This window comes from Anolis sagrei, chromosome 2, assembly GCF_037176765.1.
Source record: "Anolis sagrei isolate rAnoSag1 chromosome 2, rAnoSag1.mat, whole genome shotgun sequence".
Classification (NCBI taxonomy): Eukaryota; Metazoa; Chordata; class Lepidosauria; order Squamata; family Dactyloidae; genus Anolis; species Anolis sagrei.
Genome location: NC_090022.1, coordinates 179,029,698 through 179,043,918, shown reverse-complemented (window position 1 = coordinate 179,043,918; position 14,221 = coordinate 179,029,698). Strand labels below are relative to the sequence as shown.

Below are 14,221 nucleotides of genomic sequence, written 5' to 3'. Positions count from 1 at the left end.
CATAGGGCTGTGTGGAAGGGCCCCCACACAGGCCTTATATCCCAGGATCTGATCCCAGGTTTTCTGTTTATCCCACATTATCTGGCAGTGTGGACTCATATAATCCAGTTTAAAGCAGAAACCCGTGATCAGATCCTCAGATACAAAGCCTGTCTGGGAGCCCTTCCAAACAGCTGTATAAAATCCACATAAAACTGGATTATATGGCAGTGTGGGGTCAGATAATCCAATTCAAAGCAGATATTGTGGAAGGTCCCTATGGTAGTTTTGTAAGTCGCCAGCACTTTTTGATAGAGAAGGCCAAAGACTACAGCTCTGATGATGATGAAAATAATAATAATAATATATTATTATTATTATTATTATTATTATTATGCCTCTGGTGGCGCAGAGGGTTAAACCGCTGACCTGCTGAACTTGTTGATTGAAAGATTGCAGTTCAAATCAGGGGAGCAGGGGGAGTTCCCACTGTTAGCTTCAGCTTCCGCCAAACTAGCAGTTCAAAAACATGCAAAATTTGAGTAGATCAATAGGTACCGCTTCGGCAGGAAGGTAACCACGCCATGACGTCATGCTGGCTACATGACCTTGGAGGTGTCTACGGACAACGCCGGCTCTTTGGCTTAGAAATGGAGATGAACACCAACACCCAGAGTCAGACACAACTAGACTTAATGTCAAGGGGAAAACCTTTACCTTTACCTATTATTATTATTATTATTATTATTATTATTATTATTATGACCAACCTTCCCTCCCTCTTTCTCTCCTTTCCCTCCTTTCTTCGCTCCCTCTTTCCTTTCTTTCTTCCTTCCTTCCTTTTATTTCTTTTCTTCTCTGCTTCCTTCTCTACCTCGTTCCTCCCTTCCTCCCTTTTCTTTTCCTTCCTTCTCTACCTCTTTCCTTCCTTCCCCCTTTTTATCCTCTTCTTTCTTCCTTCTCTACCTCTTTCCTTTCTTCCTTTGCTTTCTGCTTCTTTCCTTCCTTCTCTTTCCTTCCCTCCCTCTTTTTGTCCTTCTTTCCTTCCCTCCTTCGCTCAATCTTTCCTTCCTTCCCTTTTTTCTTTCCTTCTTCCTTCTCTACCTCTTTCCTTCCTCCATTTTTTCCTTCCCTTTCTCTCCTTTCTTCCTTCTCTACCTCTTGCCTTCCTCCATTTTTTTCCTTCCCTTTCTCTCCTTTCTTCCTTCTCTACCTCTTTCCTTCCTTCCTTCACTCTTTGCTTCCATGCTTATTTCTCTCTTTCATTCTTTCCTTCCTTCCCTCCTTCCTTCACTCTTTGCTTCTATGCTTATTTCTCTCTCTCTTTCTGTCTGTCTCTCTTTCTTTCTGTCTGTCTGCCTTTCTTTCTTTCTCCCCTTCCTTCCCTTTTTCCCCTGTATCATCATTTAGCTTTCTTGGGTTTTTAAGTCCTTTCTGCTGTTTTTTTTTTTTTTTGTGGCGGCTGTGGGGGGGGGGGGGGGCGTTTATGAGTGATGGTCACTTGTTGGTCTGTTAGGGGTATAGTGTCCAAATTTCGTGTCAATTCATCCAGTGGTTTTTGAGTTATGTTAATCCCACAAACGAACATTACATTTTTATTTATATAGATTATTTGAAACAGAACAAGATGAGTCCACAGCAGACACTCTGCTGGGTTGTATTGAATCACACATCAGACACTTCCCAAATGGCTAGGACTGTGTGCTGTATCGGCAAATACCAGTAAGGTGGCCTTTTGCAGCTGGCAGATGGTAATTTTGTCAGTGCCGATTGTGTTTAAGTGCAGGCCAAGGTCTTTAGGCACTGCACCCAGTGTGCCGATCACTACTGAGACCACCTTGACAACCTACCTCTCCTTATGGCTTAAGGCAGGACACAAGATAGTTAAAATACATCTATAAAAGTACATAGTAGTTTAAACATCCCTTACGATTCCATAGCTGTTCAAGTGGTATCAAACTGCATTAATTCTACAGTGTGGATGAACCCTGAGTCTCAGCTCCCCCACCTTCCCCCTTATTCAAACAAAGTGTGGCTTGAATACCAGGAAACAAAGCACAGAGGCCAAAAGAGAGAGAGAGAGGAAGGAAAGAAAGAAGGAAGTAAAGTTACTCTGAGAAGCAGGGAAAGCATTCCACTAAGGAATTCTGATCCATATGAATAATAGTCATCGTCATTATTATCATCATCCTGCCATTAGTGATCCCACAAAGCAGGACCTTTCCTCCAGTTTTGGGGGTGGCGGTGCAAGCTCCCCCACACGACCACCCACGGACTCGAGTGGGGTTCCCACACACCAAGGGAAGCCAAACTCACCCCTGGCTTTGCTGAGACCGGGATCAAAGCGTAGTGGTTACGAAGGTGGCGTAGATCCAGAGCAACAATCGAAAGAGAGAGAGAGAGAGAGAGAAACCCAGAGGTTGGAAGGGGAGGGGCCGCACCTTTTAACCCTCGCCTGGCCACCAAAGGAAGGAAGGAAGGAAGGAAGGGGGTTGAGAAAGAGAGGCTTGCATGGGCATTACAGATCTACATTGTTTGATCCCACCTGAACTGCCTATGGAATAATAAAACATAAAGTTTGGCAGAGAAGGCTTGTAAAACTACAACTCCAGAATCCTACAGCATTCTGCCATGGAAGTTAAAGTGGGGACAAGCTGTATTAATTCCCCAGTATAGATGCACCCTGAGTCAGCATGCGGGAAGAAGCAAAGACCACCAGCATTGAAGCGATGGTCCTCCACCGTCAACTCCACGTTGTCCAGATGCCCAACCACCATCTCCCAAAGCAGTTGCTCTACTCCGAACTCAAAGACCACCAGCATTGAAGCGATGGTCCTCCACCATCAACTCCACGTTGTCCGGATGCCCGACCACCGTCTCCCAAAGTGGTTGCTCTACTCCGAACTCAAGAGCGGAAAGCCAAAACCAAGGTTACAACATCTGTTATAGAACTCCAGTATGCTGATGACAATGTCGCCTATGCACATTCAGAAGAAGACCTAAAGCCACTCTAAACACCTTTGCAGAATCATAGAATTGAAGAGTTGGAAAAGACCTCATGGGCCATCCAGTCCAACCCCCTGCCAAGAAGCAGGAATATTGCATTCAAATCACCCCTGACAGATGGCCATCCAGCCTCTGTTTAAAAGCCTCCAAAGAAGGAGCCTCCACCACACTCCAGGACAGAGAGTTCTACTGCTGAAGCATACAGGAAGCTTGGCTTGTCATTGAACATCGAGAAAACCAAAGTGCTCTTCCAGTAGTAACCAGCCAATCCCTCTCCAATGCCAGAGATACAGCTTAATGGTGTAACATTAGAAAATGTTGATCATTTCCGCTACCTTGGCAAACACCTCTCCACAAAAGTCAACATTGAAACTGAAATACAACACCACCTGAGGTCAGCGAGTGCAGCATTTTTCCAAATAAAGCAGAGAGTGTTGTCATCAGCATACTGGAGTTCTATAACAGATGTTGTAACCTTGGTTTTGGCTTTCCGCTCTTGAGTTTGGAGTAGACCAACTGCTTTGGGAGACGGTGGTCAGGCATCCGTAGGGATACCAAAGTGCTTGTTTATAAAGCTATTGTCCTCCCAACCCTGCTATACGCCTGCGAGACGTGGACTGTCTACAAACGTCACATGCAACTCCTGGAACAATTCAATCAGCGCTGCCTTCGGAAAATCCTGCAAATCTCTTGGGAAGACAAGCGGACAAATGTCAGTGTGCTGGAAGAAGCAAAGACCACCAGCATTGAGGCGATGGTCCTCCGCCATCAACTCCGCTGGACCGGCCACGTTGTCCGGATGCCTGACCACCATCTCCCAAAGCAGTTGCTCTACTCTGAATTCAAGAAAGGAAAACGGAATGTTGGTGGACAGGAAAAGAGATTTAAAGATGGGCTCAAAGCCAACCTTAAAAACTCCGGCATAGACACTGAGAACTGGAAAGCCCTGGCCCTTGAGTGCTCCAGCTGGAGATCAGCTGTGACCAGCAGTGCTGCAGAATTTGAAGAGGCACGAATGGAGGACGAAAGAGAGAAATGTGCCAAGAGGAAGGTGCATCAAGTCAACCCCGACCGGGACTGCCTGCCACCTGGAAACCAATGCTCTCACTGCGGGTGAACATGCAGATGAAGAATAGGGCTCCACAGTCACCTATGGACCCACCGCCAGTACACCAATCTTGGAAGACAATCCTACTTGGGCAATGAGGGATCGCCTAAGTAAATGAATAAACACCCTGAGTACAATCAAGGCACTTCCAACTTTATTGTTTGTGGCATCCCCAGTTCTGAGTCTAAAGCAGTGGTTCCCAACCTTTTTTTGACCAGGGACCACTGTGACCAGGGACCACTCTCCAACATTAGTACCAAAAGGGTTAAAGAAAAGGTAAAGGTTTTCCTCTGACATTGTTTCCTTTCCTGTCGTTTGAAGCCATTATTCTGCATCCTAGTCTCCAGGGCAGCAGAATACAAGCCTGCTCCCTCTTTCTTATGACACCCTTTCACATATTTTTACGTGGCTTCCATGTCTCCTCTCCTCTCAACCTTCTCTTCTAAAGGCTAAACATACCCAGTCCTCTAAGACACTCCTCAGAAGGATTCACGGTCTCCAGACCTTTGATCATTTGAGTCGCCCACCTTCCAGCTTGTCAACATCTTTTTTGAACTGTGGTGTCCAGAATTGGACACAGTATTCCAGGTGAGGTCTAACCAAAGCAGAAGACAAAGGCACCATGACTTCCTTTGATCTAGACGAGTTGGTTCTCAACCTGTGGGTCTCCAGGTATTTTGGCTTACAGCTTTCAGAAATCCTAGCCAGTTTACCAGCTGTTAAGATTTCTGGGAGCTGAATTCCAAAACATCTGGGGACCCACAGGTTGAGAACCACTGATATAATGATAATAAAGACACTATACTCTTTTTTTGAAGCAGCCCAAAATCCCATTGGCTGTTTTTAGCTGCTGCATCACACTGTTGGCTCATGTTCAACTTCTTGTCCATGAACACTCCAAGACCTTTCTCACATGGACGGTTGTCGAGCCAGGCATCAGCCATCCTGTATTTTTGCATTTCATTTTTTCTGCCGAAGTGTCATATCTTGCATTGGTCCTTCTTGAAATTCATTTTGGGAGTTTTGACCAATCAGCTCTCTCATCTGTTGAGATCATTTTGAATTCTGATCCTATCCTTTGGAGTATTAGCTATCCCTCCTAATTTGGTGTCATCTGCAAATTTGATGATCATGCCATCTAAACCTTCATCTAAGTCATTAATAAAGATGTTGAACAGAACTGGACCCAGAACCGAACTCTGTGCACCGTGTATTTAGTAGGGTTGCATGGGTTTTTAGTGGTTAGGATGGTTTTTCTAGATAGAGTTTGTTAGTTGTTTTAGTTTAGTGGTTTATTGGGGGGGGGGGGGGGAATATTGCCCTATTGTTTTGTGTAATTTGTCTTTCTGTTTATGTCTTTGTTGGATTGTAGGTTTGTTTCTTTGATTAAAAATATATAACAAAATTGGGGAATCTACTCCAGTGGTTGATCTACTCCAGAAACTTTGTTTTTGTGGCTGCCACAAACGATGTGGAATTGGTTGAGACTCGATGAGATATTTATGGAAAAACTAGAGCAAAATGCACTATAGGATGTCCCATGAAAACAAAGTTTTTGCAGTTTAATAAACTTTCCCCATGCTTTTATGATAGAACCAATTAGGAAATGACATTTATAACCCAGGAATAAAAATTGTGTTACATTAAAAAAGAATAATCCACAGCCAAAACGGAATTGAGTGTGGTTGAAGGGGCATCACTAGGCCCACTAGTAGTAGCCCCCATTGGCGCAAAGGGCTAAACTCTTGTACCAGCAGGACTGAAAGACTGATAGGTTGCAAGTTCAAATCCGGGGAAAGAGCGGATAAGCTCCCTCTGTCAGCTCCAGCTTCCCATGCGGAGACATGAGGCAAACCTCCCACAAGGATGATAAAACATCAAAATATCCGGGCGTCCTCTGGGCAACATTCTTGCAGACAGCCAGTTCTCTCACTCCAGAAGCAACTTGCAGTTTCTCAAGTCGCTCCTGACACGGAAAAAAAGGCCCACCAGTCAGGTAAGGGGTCCCCATGTGCCCTGTTGCCTTTTGCTGGGTTTCCCCATGATCTGCCCACACTCACAGTCCAACTCAAGAGAGATGGACCTTCCCTTTTCAGAGGGAACAAAATGTGTTGGCATACGATGGACGAACAGCCACTGGATGCACAAGCAAGCAACTTTCAGTGTTACGACACCTGTGTGAACAAAAGCCACCCATGAAGCTGCCACCCATGGAGCCATGAGATCTTCCACGTTACAAACACACAAATCTGAATGCAAATCCAGGTCACGCACACACAGTACCCATGTATTACCAGGTGGGCAATGCCAGAATACAAAGACGCACACGTGCAATTATATTCCAACTCAAATCGCAAATGGTTTAGCTAGATAATTTACACCACTGCTTCGTAAACTGTGGGTCCCCAATGAGGCCCCTTCGCTCTATGTTGGGTTCTTGAAAAATCTGGCTACAGCAAAAGGTTTCTGGGCACATACCCATTTACACAAATTGTGTAACTGTTCACAGTGGACTCTGCAGAAATCACTTCAGCTGTACTTCATAAAAAGGAAAATCAGCCTGTTTAGCAAGCCTTGCCAATGCTGATTTGTTGTCAGTATACGCTTGATTTTAACACCTATTTTATACAGCGATGTCACCTAGGGTCACGCAAAAAATTTTCTAGTGGAAACAGGTCAGGAGTGGAAAAAGGTTAAGCAGCACCGATCTACATCAAGTTCACCCATTGGGTTTTACATACAGTTCTATTAGGAAATGTTGACCTTGGCAGCCACCTCTCCACCAAAGTCAACATTGACACCGAAATACAACACCACCTGAGCTCTGCGAGTGCAGCATTTTTCCGAATGAAACAGAGAGTGTTTGAGGACCGGGACATCCGTAGGGATACCAAGGTGCGTGTTTATAAAGCTATTGTCCTCCCAACCCTGCTATATGCCTTTGAAACGTGGACTGTCTACAGACGTCACATGCAACTCCTGGAACGATTCCATCAGCGCTGCCTCCGGAAAATCCTGCAAATCTCTTGGGAAGACAGGAAGACAAACGTCATGGGGAAACCCAGCAAAGGACAACAGGGCACATGGGGACCCCTTCCCTGGCTGGTGGGCCTGGTGATGCCCCTTCAACCACTCTCAATGCTGGAAGAAGCAAAGACCACCAACATTGAAGCGATGGTCCTCCGCCATCAACTCCGCTAGACCGGCCACGTTGTCCGGATGCACGACCACTGTCTCCCAAAGCAGTTGCTCTACTCCGAACTCAAGAACGGAAAATGGAATGTTGGAGGGCAGGAAAGGATATTTAAAGATGGGCTCAAAGCCAACCTTAAAAACTCTGGCATAGACGCTGAGAAATGGGGAGCCCCGGCCCTTGAGCGCTCCAGCTGGAGGTCAGCTGTGACCAGCAGTGCTTCAGAATTTGAAGAGGCATGAATGGAGGGTGAAAGAGAGAAATGTGCCAATAGGAAGGCGCGTCAAGCCAACCTTGACTGAGACCACCTTCCACCTGGAAACCAATGCCCTCACTGCGGGAGAAGATGCAGGTCAAGAATAGTGCTCCACACTCACCTACGGATCCACAAGAATACTGAACCTGGAAGACTATCCTACTCGTCCAACGAGGGATCACGCAAGTAAAGTACAGTTCTATGTAGAGATGATCCTGCAACAGTTAAACTGAGAACAGAAGGGAAGTAAACAGACCGTAGGATTCTGGACTGTACCACATGACTATAGGGAGAGGTGGTATATTTTTGCACAAAAATATACCACCCAGAGCTAGCGAAGTTGGCTGAGCCATATCAGGATGCAAGAAGTCCATCAGTGCATTACAAAAAGGCAGAAGAAAAAGGAAGAACGTTTCCAGTCTTGACACTGCGTGCTTATTTACTGTGTCATGTACAAGATGATCTTTCCTCCACTTGCATATTGGGACACATTCAAAAGCTTTTTCTCAAATACTAGGTGGTTTTAACGCCTCCTTGTGATGCAGGGATAGCCCAGGCCCCATAGAAAGAGGGTAGTATAAAACATATTCAGAGTGATGGGAAACCACAAACCCCACGGCGAACCCTGCTTATCCGGGTCACATCTAGAATCGGAGAGCTGTACTCAAAAAACATTAACCATTCCAAAGATACAACACTGCAGAATTGGAAAACCACCAAGTCCCTCGATGCAGATTGAGAAGTGAACAAAAGACCTATTATGCCTCACAGATCACGTACAAACATTAAAAAAAATAGTGAAGGAGTATAGATTTCAAAGTTTCTGAGTAAAGTTTGGAAGTTCCTGTGCCAAGTGAAAATGGATTCCCTCCCCTTCACGTTCGGCTTTCCCCTTTTTTTCTTGTTCTATGTTCAATTTCCTCCTGCTCTTCAAAATACATTGTGAGAAAAGGCAGATCCTTCCACATCTAAGTGACAGCTACAAATTACTTAAAAGGCAAGATGACATGAAAGGAGGCATGAATGAAAGCTTATTATTTCATGCCATGAGCAGGGGTTCAAATCCTGGTCTGTCAGAACCATAGTCTGGCTCTTCTATGATACCTGGCCCAATTTTATGTCCTTAAGCATCCTTTGTAACAATATATTGTGATTTTTTTTCCAGCAACGTAGGCATGGAACCTCCAGTGGCACAGTGGGTTAAAGCGCTGAGCTGCTGAACTTGCTGACCAAAAGGTTGGCGGTTCGAATCTGGGGAGTAGGGTGAGCTTCCAATGTTAGCCCCAACTTCTGCCAATCTAGCAGTTCGAACATATGCAAATGTGAGTAGATCAACGGGTACCGTTCTGGCAGGAAGGTAACAACACTTCATGCAGTCACCTTGGAGGTGTCTACAGATCTACAAGCCACTCTGAACACCTTTGCAGAGGCATACGAGAAGCTCGGCCTGTCATTGAACATCAAGAAAACCAAAGTGCTGTTCCAACAGTCACCAGCCAATCCCTTTCCAATGCCAGAGATACAGCTTAATGGTGTAACATTAGAAAATGTTGACCATTTCTGCTACCTTGGCAGCCACCTCTCCACAAAAGTCAACATCAACACCGAAATACAATGCTGCCTGAGCTCTGCGAGCGCAGCATTTTTCCGAATGAAACAGAGAGTGTTTGAGGACATCCATAGGTATCCATAGGGATACCAAGGTGCTTGTTTATAAAGCTATTGTCCTCCCAACCCTGCTATATGCCTGCAAAACGTGGACTGTCTACAGACGTCACATGCAACTCCTGGAAAGATTCCATCAGCGCTGCCTCTGGAAAATCCTGCAAATCTCTTGGGAAGACAGGCGGACAAACATCAGCATGCTGGAAGAAGCAAAGACCACCAGCGATGGTCCTCTGCCATCAACTTCGCTGGACCCGCCAAATTGTCCGGATGCCCGACTAGCGTCTCCCAAAGCAGTTGCTCTACTCTGAACTCAAGAACAGAAAACAGAATGTTGATGAACAGGAAAAGAGATTTAAAGATGGGCTCAAAGCCAACTTTAAAAACTCTGGCATAGATGCTGAGAACTGGGAAGCCCTGGCCCTTGAGCGCTCCAGCTGGAGGTCAGCTGTGACCAGCAGTGCTGCAGAATTTGAAGAGGCACGAATGGAGGGTGAAAGAGATAAACATGCCAAGAGGAAGGCACATCAAGCCAACTTCAACCGGGACCGCCTTCCACCTGGAAACCAATGCCCTCGCTGCGGAAGAAGATGCAGATCAAGAATAGGGCTCCACAGCCACCTACAGACTCGCAAGAATTCTGATTCTGGAAGACTATCCTACAAGTAAAAGTAACTACGGACAACACTGGTTCTTTGGGTTACAAATGGATATGAGCACCATCACCCTGTCGGACACCACTAGACTTAATGTCAGGGGAAAACCTTTACCTTTACCCAGGCATGTTTCCTTAATCAAACAAACAAACACAACCAAAGAATTTTTTCGGGCTATATGGTCATGTTCTAGAGGCATTCTCTCCTGATGTTTCGCCTGCATCTATGGCAAGCATCCTCAGAGGTAGTGAGGCCTTTTTGCTTTCCCAGGGGCTCTCCAGCAAGGCAGAGGCTAATCCATTTCTGCCTCAACACAAGCTCCCTGACAGCACCCCTTTGCCCCAAAAGAATGGTATGGCCCAGCTTTAAGGCACTGCTGTTTGTCTTAGGCTCTGATGAGATCAGATGCCATGCATTCCTGGCTCCTTGCCCTGCAGGTAGAAACAAGGGGAGCACAAAACTTGCAGAGAACCAGCCCCACAGCTTCCAAGAGAGACTGTCATTATGCTACTCCTTCAGCCCCATCTAGTGGCTATCGTTCAAAGAAGAAACATTGAACATCCCTGGGGTGGTTGGTTTGGTTTTTTAAGTTGAAGATATAACAAGGGCCATACAGATGTTACTAATCCAGAAGAAGCAGCAGTAGCCTTCAGGCTCTTCCTCTTAAGCTCTTAAGTCAGCCCTCCATAAACAAAGGTCTGCATCCCTAGATTCAACCAACTATGGCTCAATGGGTTGTTGTAGGCTTTTTCGGGCTATATGGCCATGGTCTAGAGGCATTCTCTCCTGACGTTTTGCCTGCATCTATGGCAAGCAAGAAGATGCTTGCCATAGATGCAGGCGAAACGTCAGGAGAGAATGCCTCTAGACCATGGCTATATAGCCCGAAAAAACCTACAACAACCCAGTGATTCCGGCCATGAAAGCCTTCGACATATGGCTCAATGTTTCAATTTTTTTTAAATCCAAAAAAGCAAACCCTGATTTTACAACATCCTTGTAAATATCCATGGATGTTGGTGTCCATAGAAGGTCCTGGACTCAAACATCAGTGCCCACTGTATTCCTTGTGAGGATATTTTGACACATGGCTTAGAAACCTAATTTTTCAAGTTAATTTATCCAACCACCTCTTGCTTCACCACTTGCTATTAATATTTACTTAGCAAATTGCTATGTTAGTCATTATGTTGCTCATTTTCCATTATCATCAAAGAGCAAACACATTTTGGGACGGATGAGAGAATGGCAGGCAATTTGGAAACTTCTCCATGTAATGACTCTGAAAATTCCTCAAAAAATGAACTTAAAAAAATAACTGGAGAAGGACAGCTGTTGCATCCAAAAAAAAAAATCAGTTCCAAAGCTTATTATTATTATTATTATTATTATTATTATTATTTGAAACACAAGAAGATGAGTCCACAGCAGATACAGGTGAAAACTTGGCTATGGAAACGGGCATTTGACGAATGAGTCAAGATCCTGTGATATGGATGGATGATGACGAACAATGATTTTAGGATGACGACTGACCACTGTAATTATGACTGTACTTTGTTATTTTAATGTTTTAGTGTAATTTGAATTATGATGTTTTCATGATTGTTTGTAATATTGTTTGTTGGAAACCGGCCTGAGTCCCTCGATGGAGGTGAGAAGACCGGTATACAAAACTGCTAAATAAATAAATAAAATAATAAATCTGCTGGCTGTTGAATTGGATCACACGTCGGACACTTCCCAAGTGTCTAGGACTATGTGATGTATCGGTGAATGATGCGTGCAGATCCTAGTAAGGTGGCCTTTTGCAGCTGGTAATCTTGTCAGCACAGATTGTGCTTAAGTGCAGGCCAAGGTCTTTAGGCACTGCACCCAGTGTGCCAATCACCACTGGGACCACCTTTACTGGTTTGTGCCAGAGTCTTTGCAGTTCAATCTTTAAATCCTCATATCGTGTCAGGTTTACCAGTTGTTTCTCTGTAATCCTGCTGTCACCTGGGATTGTGACATCGATGATCCATACTTTGTTTTTTAACACGATTGTGAGGTCAGGAGTATTGAATCTGGAAGTCCCAGAGGAGTTTGACGTGTTCCAGAGGAGTTTGACGCTGATTAATTGGTATAACTATATAGTTAATATGTTAAATGTGGAAATAACAAATGGAATAATATAGATAAAATTGAAAAGGTTACAATAACTAAGAGGATGTGGGAACCAGTTAGGAATTATTTAGAGAATGTGTTAAGATGTGGAGTAGAAAAATTAAGACTGAGACTGATATTTCAAATGTAACTTCTGTAGTTTGATGTATAAATGGCATGTACAAGGAGGGGAGGGTGGGAGTGGGAAACGGTGTTGTGCCTCTGCTTGTAGTCTGTCTGCGCGATCTTCTTGCAGCAGCTGAGGATGTGATCTATTGTTTCATCTGCTTCCTTGCAGAGTCTACACTTGGGATCTGTCATCAACTTTTCAATTCTGGCGTTAATGGCATTGGTTCTAATGGCTTGTTCTTGGGCTGACAGAATCAGGTCCTTCTTTGTCTCCTTTCTCAAAGTTCCATTTGTGAGCCACAGCCATGTTTTTCTTTGTCAGTTTGGCTCTCAGTTTTTCCCAGGAACTGTCCATGGAGTGCCTTCTTTTGCCAGTTTTCTCTTCTGCTCTGGATTGTGTTTTTACGGTATTCACTCTTTGTCTTTTGAACTTGAAGCAGTTTACTACTATTGCCTTCCCTCAATGTTAGTTCTTGACTGCCTTTCATATTATTATTATTATTAATATTATTATTATTATTATTATTATTATTTGGAAACGTAACACTTTGGAGATTAATTGGCTTTCACACTATTTGGAATAATCATAACCCTTTTGTAAAGTATGATCTTCCTGAGAAGAGTTTAATACTCGTTTGAGCGAATCTTCTCCTTAGTGGTAAATATCCACTAGTATACATGCAAGGCAAACGAGGCTTCTCAGTTGTTAGACTGATATACCTGGTCGTCTCTCTGAACTGTTAGGAACAAAGATATGCCAATACACAAAATATATAGCAGATTTTCAGAAGTGTTATTTCAGCTGCCCAAAAAAAATCGACTCTCCCATAAAATATATTGCTTTTTAAATCATGCCAAAAATAGGTAGTCTTCGTTAAAAGTAACATAGTTGATTTACTTACAAACTTTGTGTATTCAGAATACAAGCACATTTCTTATCGGTTGAGAGTTTAAAAAGTACGTTCTCTAAAGCATTCTGTTTCTGTCTCTTCTTTGTTGCACACTAACACTCTCTTCGATCTAATACATTAGTTAATATTGACTCAACACAGACTGATTACACACTACAGCATACTGACACTATTGACTTCTAACCTGTACTGTACTGTTTTTGAGACAAAACTGACTTTTAAAATGGAGTCTCTGTTTGAATAGGCCCAGACCTGGTCTGTAGTCCCTCCCACATCCTCAAACAACATAGAATTAAGGGGAAACTGCATATCAAAATATACATACAATATAGTAAGCAATCTGAATTATATACATAACAAATAACTAGTATAGGAGGTATTATAAGGTTGCTATTTCCAACAATTTTTGAAATATAGAATAATAGAATCATAGAATGAAAGAGTTGGAAGAGACCTCGTGGGCCATCCAGTCCAACCCCTTGCCAAGAAGCAGGAATACTGCATTCAAATCACCCCTGACAGATGGCCATCCAGCCTCTGTTTAAAAGCTTCCAAAGAAGGAGCCTCCACCACACTCCGGGGCAGAGAGTTCCACTGCTGAACGGCTCTCACAGTCAGGAAGTTCTTCCTCATGTTCAGATGGAATCTCCTTCCTTGTAGTTTGAAGCCATTGTTTCGCGTCCTAGTATCCAGGGAAGCAGAAAACAAGCTTGCTCCCTCCTCCCTGTGGCTTCTTCTCACATATTTATACATGGCTATCATATCTCCTCTCATCCTTGTCTTCTTCAGGCTAAACATGCCCATCTCGAGCTCTGAGGATTACCTGGGAAGGAATACCACTTGAGCGCTGCAGCACACGCAAATACCTGGGAGTTACTCTGGACCGTGATCCGACTTACAAGAAGCACTGCTTGAATATCAAACAAAAAGTGGGTGCTAGAAATAATATATGAAAGCTGACTGGCACAACCTGGGGATCACAACCAGACACAGTGAAGACATCTGCCCTTGTGCTTTGCTACTCTGCTGATGAGTACAAATGCCCAGTGTGGAATCCATCTGACCATGTTAAAACAGTGGATGTGGCTCTTAACGGGACATGCCATATTATCACAGGATATCTATGCCCTATACCGCTGGAGAAATTTTACTGTTTAGCTGGTATTGCTCCAC

At 44.0% G+C, this 14,221-nt stretch overlaps 1 protein-coding gene across 4 annotated transcripts in view; it reads right to left on the bottom strand.

Annotated features, from left to right (window-relative positions):
- Window positions 1-14,221, bottom strand: part of CCDC120 (coiled-coil domain containing 120) — an 84,309-nt gene that overhangs the window by 36,583 nt on the left and 33,505 nt on the right. Inside the window, exon 1 of one of the 4 annotated variants that reach the window (XM_067464205.1) lies at window positions 7,664-7,752. The exons of 2 other annotated variants lie outside the window; for them this stretch is intronic. The gene's annotated coding sequence lies outside the window, so the exon portion shown is untranslated. Of the gene's footprint in view, window positions 1-2,295; window positions 2,382-7,663; window positions 7,753-14,221 lie in introns of those variants that run through there. One more of the 4 variants, XM_067464204.1, reaches the window with a different exon arrangement.